We start from the raw sequence: 13747 nt of genomic DNA on the forward strand, positions 1-13747 counted from the left end.
TGTTATTAATATTCATCCAACCAAACCATATTTCTTTTTGAAGATTTATCATTGACCACGCAACCACATTATTATATTCTTCCTCTGTCCCATTATAAATGAAATGTTTTCCTTTTTTGGTAGTCCCATTAAAAATGAAACGTTTCTAAAAATGAAAACAACACTCTCTCTACTTTTTATTCTCTCTTACTTTACTCTCTCTTCATTAACTCACAAAACAACACTACAAAAAATCTCAAGCCAAAAACCAAATATTTCATATTTAACGGGACGGAGGGAGTATATTTTTCCATTAATTTTAAATATGATAATAATAGTTATTATTATTATATTCTTATTGCAAAATTTATAAAAAAAATTGAGAAAATAAAACAAAACAAATAAACAAAAGCCATAAATTGCAATAATTAAAATATAAGTAATCTTAGAAAGGATTAAAATTTTGGGAATTAGAGAATATGTCATTCTCATCATCCATGGTGAATAAATTAAAAAATGAAAATTTGTAAAATAGAAGAAAGATTATATGTAGAGAAAAATAGAGAGTTTTTTTTTAATAGAACTAAAGCAAATATGATCTCTATATGTACAGGATAAAAAATATAAAATTTTGGTATAATATATATATATATATATAGGTATTTGATCAAAACAAAAATGGTCTTAAACCAAGAATTGCAGACGGGTTTTTGTCCATTGGATTAGATAATCTAATCTTTAGATTACATTAATTAACGACTAGATTTATTAGGAAGATATTATTATTTTAATTACTTATAATCTAAAAAGGTTAATTAAGTAAATTGCATATTGTCGTTAGTTATAGTATTTCCTATGATTGTGCTCCTTCATCTCTCCACTAACTTCTCTCCACTAACTGCTCTTTAGCGTAGGTTATCAACCCATAATTTCTTCTCCTTTAATCTTTCGTCGAATTTTCATACCCTATTCCATTTACTGTAGTTCTGCTAAGTCTTATCATTTGAAGATATGCAAAAATTCTCTGTCGATGTAGTTATTGTGGTGTAGTATACGATGCTATGACCCTAATATTCATTTATTATGACACAAATTAAGCATATGATGCTATGACCCAAATATTCATTTATTATGACCCAATGTATGAATTCTCATATACTATTAGTTTTTGTGCCTAATTATGCTTATTATGACTCGTACATGCATATATTATGACATGAACTGCTAATTTACATAATCAATTTTTTCTCACAAGTTAGCTTGGTTATTGTACAAAATTCCCACAACAAATTAATGAATTTATTTTTATCTTTTTTGCTCAAAATGACTCTAACATGTACGAAGTATGACATAGAGTCATCTTATACTTTGTTTTTACTTTTCAGAAGAGATCAAACAACCATTATATTTTTACCTTGGTCATAGAGTCAGAAAAATAATTCATATTAAAGTCTAATTTGCAGAAACAATAAAATCCAAAGCCATTTTAAAGTATCACCCATTGATGAAATAAAATATTTGAAAACTCATATGTTAAATACACACATAATTATATCAATAAAACATACTTTAAATCCAAAATTTATGACATGGCCACTACAGAAGCTCTGTAGCTTGCTATCATCTTTTCAACGTCGATCATCATTTTCTTGTTGTCCGTTGCATAATGTTTGGATGTCGATGTTTTATTGGAAAGGGAGCTGTGATTATTTTCGGCCAACTTCAACACAATACTTTTTAGCTCTTAAATACTTAAGCGCACCCTTATATCTAGTCGATAGTCCACAATTCCAATGGCCTTCTCTCACCCATGTTGACTTCCATCTGAGAAAATAAACATTGCAGTCACTTATGACATAAAAGTGATACAAACATGACCTAATTCATATATTTCACTTATGACATAGAAGTGATACAAACATGGCCTAATTCATATATTGCTACTACATAACCCATAAAACTATTCCAATGCTAATCAATGACCATACATTTATTTTAGGTGATTCCAAATTGAATGCAACCTATAGAAACAATAACAGTTTGTAAACATGACACAAAACTGTTACATATATGACCTAATACACTCATATTCTGATATGACATATATAATTGTTTAGTATGACCCAAAAGCATATCTATTTTTTTAATAATTGTTTTTGCATGATTCAATTGTATTACCTCTCGGAGCCTTTGGGATCTTTTGTAGCTTTGTCTTCGCGGATGTTCTCTCATACACTACGTGAACAACAGATTTAAATTACAAATCGGCCTGATTTTGTCAACTTTAAGTCATGGGTTACAACATCGTACTAACCTTTTCCGTCACGAGGTGCGGATCCAGAGGCTCTAGTGTTGACCATGGTTGTAGTAGCTTTTTTGTTATCCTTCTTCGTCAAGTTTTGAATTCTGCCAAGGTTTGGTGGTAGAGGAATCAGTTTTTATGGAAAACTCGATTTTTGGTGCAGACGAGGTTGAGATAGTGGAGGAGACGACTAATGTTTACAGATTTGTATGGTTTGGGCGATTGGGTAGAGATTTTGGTGATGGGGTTGAGATTTGGGTGTTTTGTCGTGTAGATTCTAGGGTTTGTTGGGATGGGGTTGAGATTTTGGTGAGAGAGATGCATTGAATGGCGAGGGAACCGAAGAATCAACTTAGAAAACGTGTGGAGTAATGATCCCAATTAATCTGGTCTTAATTAACGGAAGAGCGGTTGTTTATATTTTCTATACCTAAATTGCCCTTTCATGACATAGATCAATCCTATTATGACCCACAGAAATTGTTGACAAATCCACATCGTGGTCATTCATTTCCATATCTTACGGTCCATAATTGGTCTGTATTTCTATACTTAAGGGCTTCTTTTGATAGATTAAGACCCTATATATATATATATATATATATATATATGTATATTTATGTATTCATATCCTTTTTCTAATTATTGTTCAACTTTCTCCCTAAATCTCAGCCCCACAATTTGAAGATCTAATGGCTGATTTTTATTCTATATGAATTTAATAAATTAATAAAAAAAATTGAAAAGGGCATTTAGGGGAGTAGTAAAAAATCAGCCGTTATTGCATTTCCATGATTCACTCCTTCTGTTGCATATTTACTTATCTTTTATTTCTTTTCCTTTATTAAATCACAATTTGCTTATTTCTTTCTATGATTCATCGATTCTACTCCAATTCTAACTATTTTTCGCTATAAAAGATTGGAGAAATAGGAGTTCAATATTCTCGTCACTTTCTGAGTAATGCATATGTCTCTTACAAGAAATAATGTACGTCTAATGTCTAATTATGTACCATCCGAATTTAAATAATGTACGTGTTTAAGGGAATAATGTTTAGGCTAAATAGAACTAAATAATGTACGCCAAGTGGCCTTTAATGTACATGATTAATATTTAATGATCTACTTGTGTAAGTATTTAATGTTTGGAGAGAGTTGAATTCATACCATTTGGGTTTAGTAATCCATGGGGCTAGGTTGTAGTACTCACTCACAAACGAAACGGTAGGGAGTTTGAATCATTCCCCTTGGGTTTAGCAACACATGGGGCTAGGGTATAGTACCACCACATGAATTAAATTTTATTTTTTAATGTGTGTTTTATATTTAGTACAGTAAAAAATGTTCCAATAGTATCAAATAATGTACATTTGTAGCAGTGAATAATGTACAGATCGAAGAGAATAATTTTGAAAGGAACTTGAATTCATTCCCTTTGGATTTAGCAATCCATAGGGCTAGGTTGTAGTACCCACTCATAAACGAAACCATCACCAAGGGCAGGGAGTTTGAATCATTCCCCTTGGGGTTAGCAACCCATAAGGATACGGTATAGTACCACCACATGAATTAAATTTCATTTTTTAATGTGTGTTTTAGATTTTGTACAGTAAAGAATGTACCAATAGTATCTAATAATGTACATTCGTATCAGTGAATAATGTACCTGGAAGGCCTCGAACTAGAGGTTGCGTGAATAGATCAAGTTATATGGAAGATAACCGAACCGGTTGGATCAGTTAGCAAATGTCGTTGCCACTTGATCAATGCAATATCGCTCTCACTCGATTCCTACCAAAGTAATTTATAACTCTCAATTTTGCACTACTTTAACAGTAAAGCGGCAAGTTCGGGGTCGATCCCACAGAGAAGTTGGTGTATCAAGTGTGTGAGTAGTGAACAGGGGGTTGGCTGCTGCCACGCTTTAACTTTGGGAGTTTTTTAACTACTGGTTTTACTCTAGGCAGAATTAAACTGGCTAACTTGAACAAGGTAAATTTAATTATTGGGTCAAGTGCATCATAACGAAACTGAAACAAAAGCAGTAAATGCGAGGATGAAAATGAAAACAACTTTGATTAAACTAGAACAGTACAACGTGAAATTTAAACTAAGTTAACATTCTGGAAACTACGAAAGCAAGTAAAACCGAGAAGAGCCTCGGCGGGAAACTAAAGACTACGCCGACAGATAACAAGTATTCTGCAGCGCTTCTTCAATCGCCCTTTCTAACTAAGCATTACTTTATCTAAGCTACGCTAAGCTATTCTAGAGAACTGAACTAAACTAGAGAACTAAGCTAAACTAGACGGAAAGTAAATGATCAGATTCTTTTCATGTGGTGGCACATCCTCTATTTATAGGCTCGGCATGACCTCCAGCTGGATAACGATCTTGGCAGGGAATATTCGCTCATGCTGAGAGTGAGCGACTCATTGATTGCTACGTGCTCTTCTTCTAGAACGACGACGCTTTTCAGTAACAAATTTGTGACTCAGCTTCGTCCTTGCGTCTCATATATCAGCACGTGTCCCCTTCTAGAACGTTGTCCTTGATAACAGAATGCTGCGCATCATCCAGCTCATAGCTTTGCGTGTCCTTCTTCTGAAATCCAGTGGTCCCCTCCTTAACTGCTTGGTTACTCCCCTTGATCAACTTCCCCCGATATCTGGCCTTTTTCGCCTATTGTACTAGCTTGATCAGTTTGGCCTTGTTACCTTGGTCAAGTGGCATTCCTGCACATTTAACACTTGTTTTGCGCGATAAAACCGATCAAGTAGCGTACTTTTTACCCCTAAACTGATGCATGAAATGAGCCTTATCAGTACCTATACTTTTTGTTTTTATTATTTGTTTCTGATGTACGTAAACGGTATAATGATCTATGAAAACGGTATAATAATGTACGTAAGTAGTAGTTTAACGTCTTGCAACACGTTGAATCCACACCATTTGGGTTTAGCGATCCATGGGGATAGGTTGTAGTACCCACACACAAAATGAAATCATCACCAAGGGTAGGGAGTTTGAATCATTCCCCTATGGGTTTAACAATCTATAGGGCTAGGGTATAGTACCATCACATGCATTGAATTTCATTTTTTATGTTTATTTAGGATTTCATACAGTAAATAATGTAGGAAAATTGTCTTTAATGTACATGCATCATACTAATTGATGTACCTGTGTAAGGATTAAATGTTTGGTGGGATTTGAATCCATACCCTTTGGGTTTAACAATCCACGGGGCTAGGTTGTAGTACCGACTCACAAAATGAAACCATCACCATGGGTAGGGAGTTTGAACCATTCCCCTAGGGTTTAGCAATCCATGGGGCTAGGGTATAGTACCATAACATGCATAAAATTTTGATTTCTAATGTGTGTTTTGGATTTTATACAGGAAATAACGTACGAATATAGGCTTATAGTGTATATGCCTTACAGTGAATAATGTACGAAAGTAGTAGTTTAATGTATGTTTTTTCCGTCAATTTGGTTTCAGTCATTTTGGTAATGTACATATTTATGGTTTCAATGTACAGTACATTAGTAGCAAATAATGTAACAATTAACATGAATAATGTAACCTAATAAGTGTAAGAATAATAGAATCCTACAAGAACGGCTCTAACTTCTTGCCCTTAGTGAACGTTGTGCTACTGGGTTGGTACTACACCCTAGCCCCATGGACTATTAAACCCTTGGGGAGTGGATATAACTTCTGCCCCTTATCATACAAATTATAGCTTGTCGTTGCACATCTTTGTAGCATATCTTTGAACATCTTTAAAGCTTGTCGTTGCGTTAATGCGATGAGCATATCATCGTCAAAGTCATCCTCGAATCGATTCTTGCACTCATTGAACCTATTCAGAAACACATGCAATGCAGTATCAGTTTATGTACATTTATGGCTAAATAATGTAACAGAACATGATGTACAGATCTAGCTACATGATATAACAGAACATGATGCATAAAATTAGCATCAAATGATGTACTAATCTATATGAATGATGTAACAGTAAATGATGTTTTAAAGTCATGTACAAGTATGCATATATAATGTAGCATTGTTTCCTACTGAAATAATGTACAAATACAACCCCTAAATGTAGCTTTTTAACCAAAATACTGCACAGAAACAATGTACAGTGGTAGTAGGAATAAATTAACAGATTTGGTTTACAATAATGTACATTTATCAAAGATTAATGTATTAACCAATGATGTACAGATAAGCTACCATGATGTAGCACGAAAAAATACATATAATCTGAAGCTATTCATGTACTAAACTGTCTACATAATGTAACAAAAACTGAGGTTCTTAAATCATGTAAAAATAGGAACTTATAATGTAGCACATGATCATACAGTGACGATGTTAAATAAGTAGTATACAAAAATCGAACAATAATGAACACGATTTGCATATTTGACAGCGAAAATCAATCGTGATAATGTACGTAATGAACAATGCATAGCAATAATGAACAGACCAATCTCAATAACGAATAGAACAACCACAAATTTTCAAAAAATAGACCTTTTTAAAACATTGTCGGTCGAAAAAAAATACCAGAATGTATAAAACGCATGTCGATTGTTTGCCTTTTTTAGAAAACGTCGGTCAATTGTTGCTCAGTCTCGCAAAAAAACACCGCAGACTGATGTGATATACAGAGAGGACGAACTAGTGTAGATTTCACTTCCCCTTTAGGGCGATAACGATGGAGCAATCGGTTTTTCTCAGCAAATTTGGGGCAGCTAGGGTTTTGGTAGAGAGAAGAATTGGGGGAGACGTTTATGATGAGAGAGAGTGTGGAATTGGAAAACCAATTGTTGTTCCAAAAATCACGCTTAATTAGGATTTGCAGTTTAGAAACGGAAGATATTATTGTAGTTTTTACATTTCTACCCCTATAATGTACCAATTCCACCTAATAATGTAAAACGGACCATCACATCTCCTACAAATCTAATCCGTTCAGTATCATAATCTAATGGTTAATATGAAGTTGATACTTAACACTATAGAGGCAATAGGACCCTAATGCTCCCCTATATATATATATATATATATATATATATATATATATATATATATATAAAATTTAATATATAAAAAATATTTCAATATTAAATAAAATATTTATTGACTAATGACATTATAACAAATTTCATAATCATATTGGTTAATAAAATAAATTGATGAAGAGACCACTTCGTCTTATTTTACTCAACGGTAGTGTAGAGTGATCTTTAAGGCCATCCACAATAGGAATAGCCCAGCAATAGCCCAGCCATAGCCTAGCCACTGCCACATCATCAGCACTAACAATCCTCCTGCCACATCATCAAAACAAGCAAATAGCCCAGCCATAGCCTAGCCACATACTATCCACATCACTATTAACAAATATGTACAAAATGAAATAATTAACAATCACACAATATACGGAATTAAATTTACAACACAAAAACGAGAAAATTCACTAATATTAATAAAATTTAAAAAGTACATTAATTTAAAAAAATTACATAATTAAAAAAAAAACTAACGTCGTGCAGTCCTCCGCGCCCATAACTCTTCAATTAAATCCTTTTGGAGTCGAATATGAGCCTCCGTTTGGCGCATGTCGGCATGTGCTTGGAGGCGGCCGTCTTCATCGTGGGGTACCCCACTCCGTACGTTAGGGGCGACAACGCCGTGGCTTGGACCAGCTTCATTATCGTCGTTCGCCCAATCAGTCAGTTGTCCACCTTCATCTTCGACAATCATGTTGTGCATGATTATACAGGCGTACATTATATCAGCAATGCAGTCGACGAGCCACAAACGCATTGGCCCCTTAACTGCCGCCCATCGAGCCTGGAGCACACCAAATGCGCGTTCCACGTCCTTGTGCGCCGACTCCTGCCGTGCCGCAAAGTAGGCCTTCTTCTCATCTCTTGGGCATCGGATCGTCTTCACAAAGACGGGCCACCTAGGGTATATCCCATCCGCCAAGTAGTAGCCCATATCATGTCGGTTGTCGTTGGCGACAAAACTGATGGCCGGACCGACACCCTGACACTGCTCGTTGAAAAGTGGCGATGAATTGAGGACGTTGAGGTCGTTGTTCGAACCAGCTATCCCAAAATACGCATGCCAAATCCACAGCCGGTAATCAGCTACGGCCTCGAGGATCATCGTGGGATTCTTTCCCTTGTAGCCGGTAGTGTACATCCCCTTCCAGGCGGCGGGGCAGTTCTTCCACTCCCAATGCATACAATCTATGCTGCCTAACATCCCTGGGAACCCATGCTGTTCCCCGTGCATCCGCAGCAGATCCCGGCAGTCATCGGGGGTAGGGCTTCGAAGGTACTGATCACCGAATATTTCAATCACACCCTGACAGAAATACTTCATACACTCCAGGGCAGTCGTCTCACCGATGTGGAGGTACTCGTCCCACATGTCTGCAGCGCCTCCGTAGGCCAACTGCCGGATTGCCGCAGTGCACTTTTGAATAGGAGTGTGGCCGGGTCTGCCAGCCGCATCGTGTCTAAAGCGGAAATACAGATATCGTTGCTCCAATCCGTTAACAATACGCATAAACAGGGACCTGCGCATCCTAAAACGGCGCCTGAAAAGGTTGGCGTTGAACCGCGGCTCCTGTGCGAAGTAGTCTTCGTATAGGCGCTGATGTGCAGCTACGTGATCACGATCAATCACCGCTCGGCGGTGTACCACTGGTCGAGGTCGAGGTACCACCGGCTGCAAGGCCCTCTGCATCCATTGATCAATCTCACGATTTGTATAGGCATCTAGCGCTTCGTTCATTATACGCTCGTACTCCTCAGCATCCCCACCACTCCCACCACTACCACCGGCGTTACTCATTTCTAGGTGTTGATCTTGTACAGAAATTAAGATAGAGAGAGTACTCGTTAATACAAGTGGTGCGAATGAAAATGACGGGCAAGTCGCGTATATATAGTGTTTCGGAAAAAAAAAATTAAAAATTCGCGCTAGGCGGTGCGCTAGGCGATCCGGACGCTGCAATAGCGCCTAGCGGATCGCCTAGCGCCACGGAACCGCCGAGCGCTAGGCGGTTTTTTTCGCGAAATCCGCTAGGCGGCTGCAATAGATCGCCTAGCGCACCGCCTAGCGCCGGCGCTCGGCTAGGCGGTGTGCTAGGCGCTATTGTGGATGGTCTAAGAGATCTTTCACTATAACCAATGGGTAAATAAAATTGTGATTTGACTGATTTGACAACTCTGTCTGATATATACCTATATCAATCATGTGTTAATATTACATATTATATGCTAATAGAATTTTACAATATAGTGAATAATTTTTCTGGGGAGTTGGCTTTTATATGGAAAGTATGTCAATATAGATGCCTTGCAATTATATATAGAGATCTAGAGTTTTGTTTATTTCTTAATTGAGCTACAGCCCCAAATGATTAAGAGAAATAATTATGTGATGAATTCAAGTGATTATTAAAGCTTTGGGTCTAATGATTTTAGAGAGTAAAATTAATTTTTTAAAATGGAGAAAATTACCATTCTTATAATTATAAACGAGTTATTAAATCTATTTCAAATATCAATACTCAGCACATGAGCAACAACAAAGAGCATACATTTCAGAAATGCTAGTCGACAGGCAGAAAAAAAAACTTCAAAATTAAAAAGCATAGCATCACAATAAACTTCAAAATGTTAATGATTATATATGCGAAAGATCTATATAATATGTCTTGCTTGGGATATCCCATAATTTGAGATTTTGCTCATGAATAAACATTGTACATAAGTAATCAATAAATTAAATATTATACTACCATAGTATACAACTGGAGAAGGATCCCCTGCTGTCGGAAAAACACAACACCAAGTGCTGTGGCATGAAACGGCGTAGTTTTACTTTCAATCATATCATTTTCTGTCACCAATAATCTCATACTCTTGACTTAATGTATTTATTAATTTTTCCCCTTTCCTTCGTCTTATCTGTACATATTACACGAAATATCTTTTTCTTCATCTTTTGCTACTACTAATACTACCAACTCAGAACATGTTCCATCAGATTAAAATCAAAGTTCAAAAACAGTAGTACCCAATTAATAGTTGACACTAAATATAAAATAATACGAACCGCACCAAATGATCCTAACTTTTCGCTGTGTAACGGCAGAGGCCCCTAACTTTTAAAAATCCCATCAGAGAGATCTAACAAAATATGTAATCACAAATCGTGTACTTTCGGACCATAATACCCTCAGGGCTTGGAAGGGCAAAACCAGCCTTTTGTATGGCCGCCACTGCTGCATGGACTGTTGATGGGACCTGCGAAAAGATTTGATGTGACTGCAAAGCATGGTTCTTGTCCCCTATTATTTTCAAACCCTCGGACCTGCATTGTAATTTCCAATTTTGTAGCCATTTCGCCAAAACAATTAGGCGGTAGTTTCTCTTTCATTTTCCCCTCCAATCCACTTTAACTGCATCATTTTCGTCTGCATAACCGTATCTCACCATAATTTTCTACTAATTCTCGGAAAACGCCGCTGCCTTTCACGCCATTTTCATCAATGCCTCCAAAACGGAGATGAAGTTCCGGCCGTAGTTCTTCAAGGGGCAAAAAGAAGCCGCCAACGCCATCTTCTGCGTCACCATCACCTCCGACATCACCTGGATACGGTAGAAGGGGTCGGCCGGAGATAATGGATGTAGACCCAGAAACGTGGAGCATTCGCGATCCTCGGCTGGATTTCTTTGTTCCGGAAGACGAATATAGTAAATTCAAATTTAAAATTCCAAGCAAGCGATTTTGACTGTGATTTAGGGCTCCGAAAATTGGTTGTTTTGTGAAATTGTTTTGATGTCGTCGCGTTTGGGAAATTAGGACTTTATATGTGAAATTGTTTGGTTTAAATTTGGAAGTTTTCTAATTCTATACAAACCCCCTAACAGGGGACCATGTCGGGATGTTTTCTGTCGCTTTTCATCACGGAGGGTCAATCTTCGAAATCAATGGACAGAAGAAGTATGTTGGGGGGCAATTGACATTCTTCGACTATTGCTGGATTCGCCAATTCGAGCTCTTAGATCTTTCCGCAATGGTGTTGCGGTTGGGGTACAATAGGAAAATCATCTGTGAGTTCTATTACGTTCATCCAATGTACAATTATGGTTGCATGGGCGTGGACATAGGAGGTCCATTGCTGCCCATTACGGACGATCCACATCTGGCCCCTTTTCTCGAAGTCGCGGCTACTAGCACAAAGCTTGTTCACATTTATCTCGTGGAGCTGACAGAGGCGGCCGCCTTGCTCAAGAAGCGAAGGGAAGAAGCGGATGAGCTTCTAAAATTTGTGAACGCTTGTAAAAAAACCATTGTGGTCATTGAAGAGCTTGACGAACCGGACCCAATTGTGCCGAAGAGTAAGAGTAAACCGAAAAGGAAGAAACATCAGCACGAGGAACAGAAGAAACCATCGGCACCATTATTGATGTTTGAGTGGTACCCCAGGGATATCGAGTTTGAAGAGTATTTGACCAAAAGCTTAGAAGACAAACGTCGCGAATGGAAGAGGGAAGAGGATGCAACAAGTAAGAATTTGATGGATGCATTTGCATCATGTAGTGCAGACCAAGCAGAAGCTGTTGTGGTGGAGGTTGAAGAGAATGATGCAGTCGATGGAGTTATTGGACAAGGAGATGTCCATGAATGCGAAGATGGAGATGAGATTGAGGTAGAAGTTGGAGATGAAGGTAGCAAAGGTGAACACGTTAAACAACATGAGGTTGAGGTTGAAGCAGTTATAGACCATGCAGAGGTTAGTACACCACTGTGGAATATGTTTGTGATTTATTGTTTATGTTTGGTATTCATATGTGATTCATCTTTTGGTCAGATTCTCCTGCATGAAGATGAAGCAATTATAGACCCTGATAGCGTGGCAGAGGTTAGTGCACACCTTTTGTAATATAGTTGTGATTTATGCTTGTATGTATGGTGTTCATTTGTGATTTTATGTTAAATCAGATGGGGCAATCTATTCATAGTGAAGATGTTCAGCATGTTGACGATAGTGTGTACAACCCGACCCTGGATTTTTCAACCGAACCGCAATGTCAACTGCAGGCGGAAGTTCCCATTATAGAGGAGATTCCGGATGAATTGCTAATGCCCGGACTTGAACGTGATGTGGAACAAGCTGGACAGGAAGTGCATGATGGGCCTGAAGTGCATGTTGGACCGGAAGTGCAAGCTGGACCCGAGGTACAAGGTATTCCGATAGTACATGATGTTCCGGGAGTAGAACCTCAAGAGGAGGTATACATTCCATCGTTTGAGTACGTTCCGGACGGCTGCCATCTACATAACAAGGGACCGCCGACTGATGATGAAGATGATGAGATGGACCATTTTATCTCGTTGGCACACATGTGCCGAGATGAGCAGCTTTTCACCTCATATTACGAATCCATTTTCCAACATTAGGCGAGACAGGAGCTAGAGAATGCAGACCAGCCGGGTCAAGGCGAAGCCCAGCCAGTTGAAGGCGAAAACCAGCCGGGTCAAGGCGAAGCCCAGCCAGGTGGACGCGAAGACCAACCGGGTGAAGGTGAAGCCCAGCCGGGGTCAGGGGGGTCAGGAGATAAACGGTGGAGGAAGTATTCGCCTTATGTGGACAAGAGGAACATGACAGATAACCCACTTTTCGAGGAAGAAGCTGTGGACGAGTTACAAGATGTTGATGACCTCGAGGATTTGGAGGGTTTGGAGGGTTTGAAGAAGAGCGGCATAAAGTTTACCCCGTTCAAGCTCGAGAGTAATGAGCTTCCGGTGTGGAAGACGGGTGATGTTTTTAAGCATATGGATTTCTTCTATGACGTGTTGAGACAGTACGCAATAATGACCAGAAGGCGGGTGCACGTGAAAAGAAATGACGGCGACAAGCTTCAAGCCATTTGTAAAGGGCAAGGGTGTGAGTGGTATGTATACTTGAGGAAGCACGAAATACACAACGGTCATGATTACGTTGTGATGAATATGCAACGCGATCACGCGCACACATGCTCTCAGGTGTAGGATTCGAAGTGGCTGACGGCAAAGTGGTTAGGTGAGCGTTCTGGAGTTGCTCCCAAAGAAAACTGGGTTAAGGCATTTTTCTCTCCACACACTTGTTGTGATGTGCTCCTGAACAACATTTGTGAGACATTCAATTCAAAGATTACATTGGCTCGAGAGAAAGCAATTATCAGCATGTTGGAGGAGATTCGAACAAGTCAAATGGAAAGAATTCAGATCAGAGGCCAGTGGATCAAAAGTTACGATCACGCAGTCCCTCCTGTTATCAAGGAGATTGTTGACAAGTGGTACGCGAGGGCGTCATCGTGGAGGGCTACATGGAACGGACAGTCTTCGTACCAAATAACTGGGCCGTCTGGC

The 13747-nt window shown here is 38.4% G+C and overlaps 1 long non-coding RNA gene across 1 annotated transcript; it reads right to left on the reverse strand.

The window, feature by feature from the left end:
• Nucleotides 1-1597: 1597 nt before the first annotated feature.
• LOC121768174 lies at nucleotides 1598-2608 on the reverse strand. Its single transcript, XR_006043296.1, has 3 exons — nucleotides 2294-2608; nucleotides 2158-2214; nucleotides 1598-1803 (listed from the first exon to the last, which is right to left on the reverse strand). It is a non-coding gene; the product is annotated as an uncharacterized LOC121768174 (long non-coding RNA).
• Between the last annotated feature and the right edge of the window lie 11139 nt (nucleotides 2609-13747).

Source organism: Salvia splendens, chromosome 15, assembly GCF_004379255.2.
Source record: "Salvia splendens isolate huo1 chromosome 15, SspV2, whole genome shotgun sequence".
NCBI classification, from domain to species: Eukaryota; Viridiplantae; Streptophyta; class Magnoliopsida; order Lamiales; family Lamiaceae; genus Salvia; species Salvia splendens.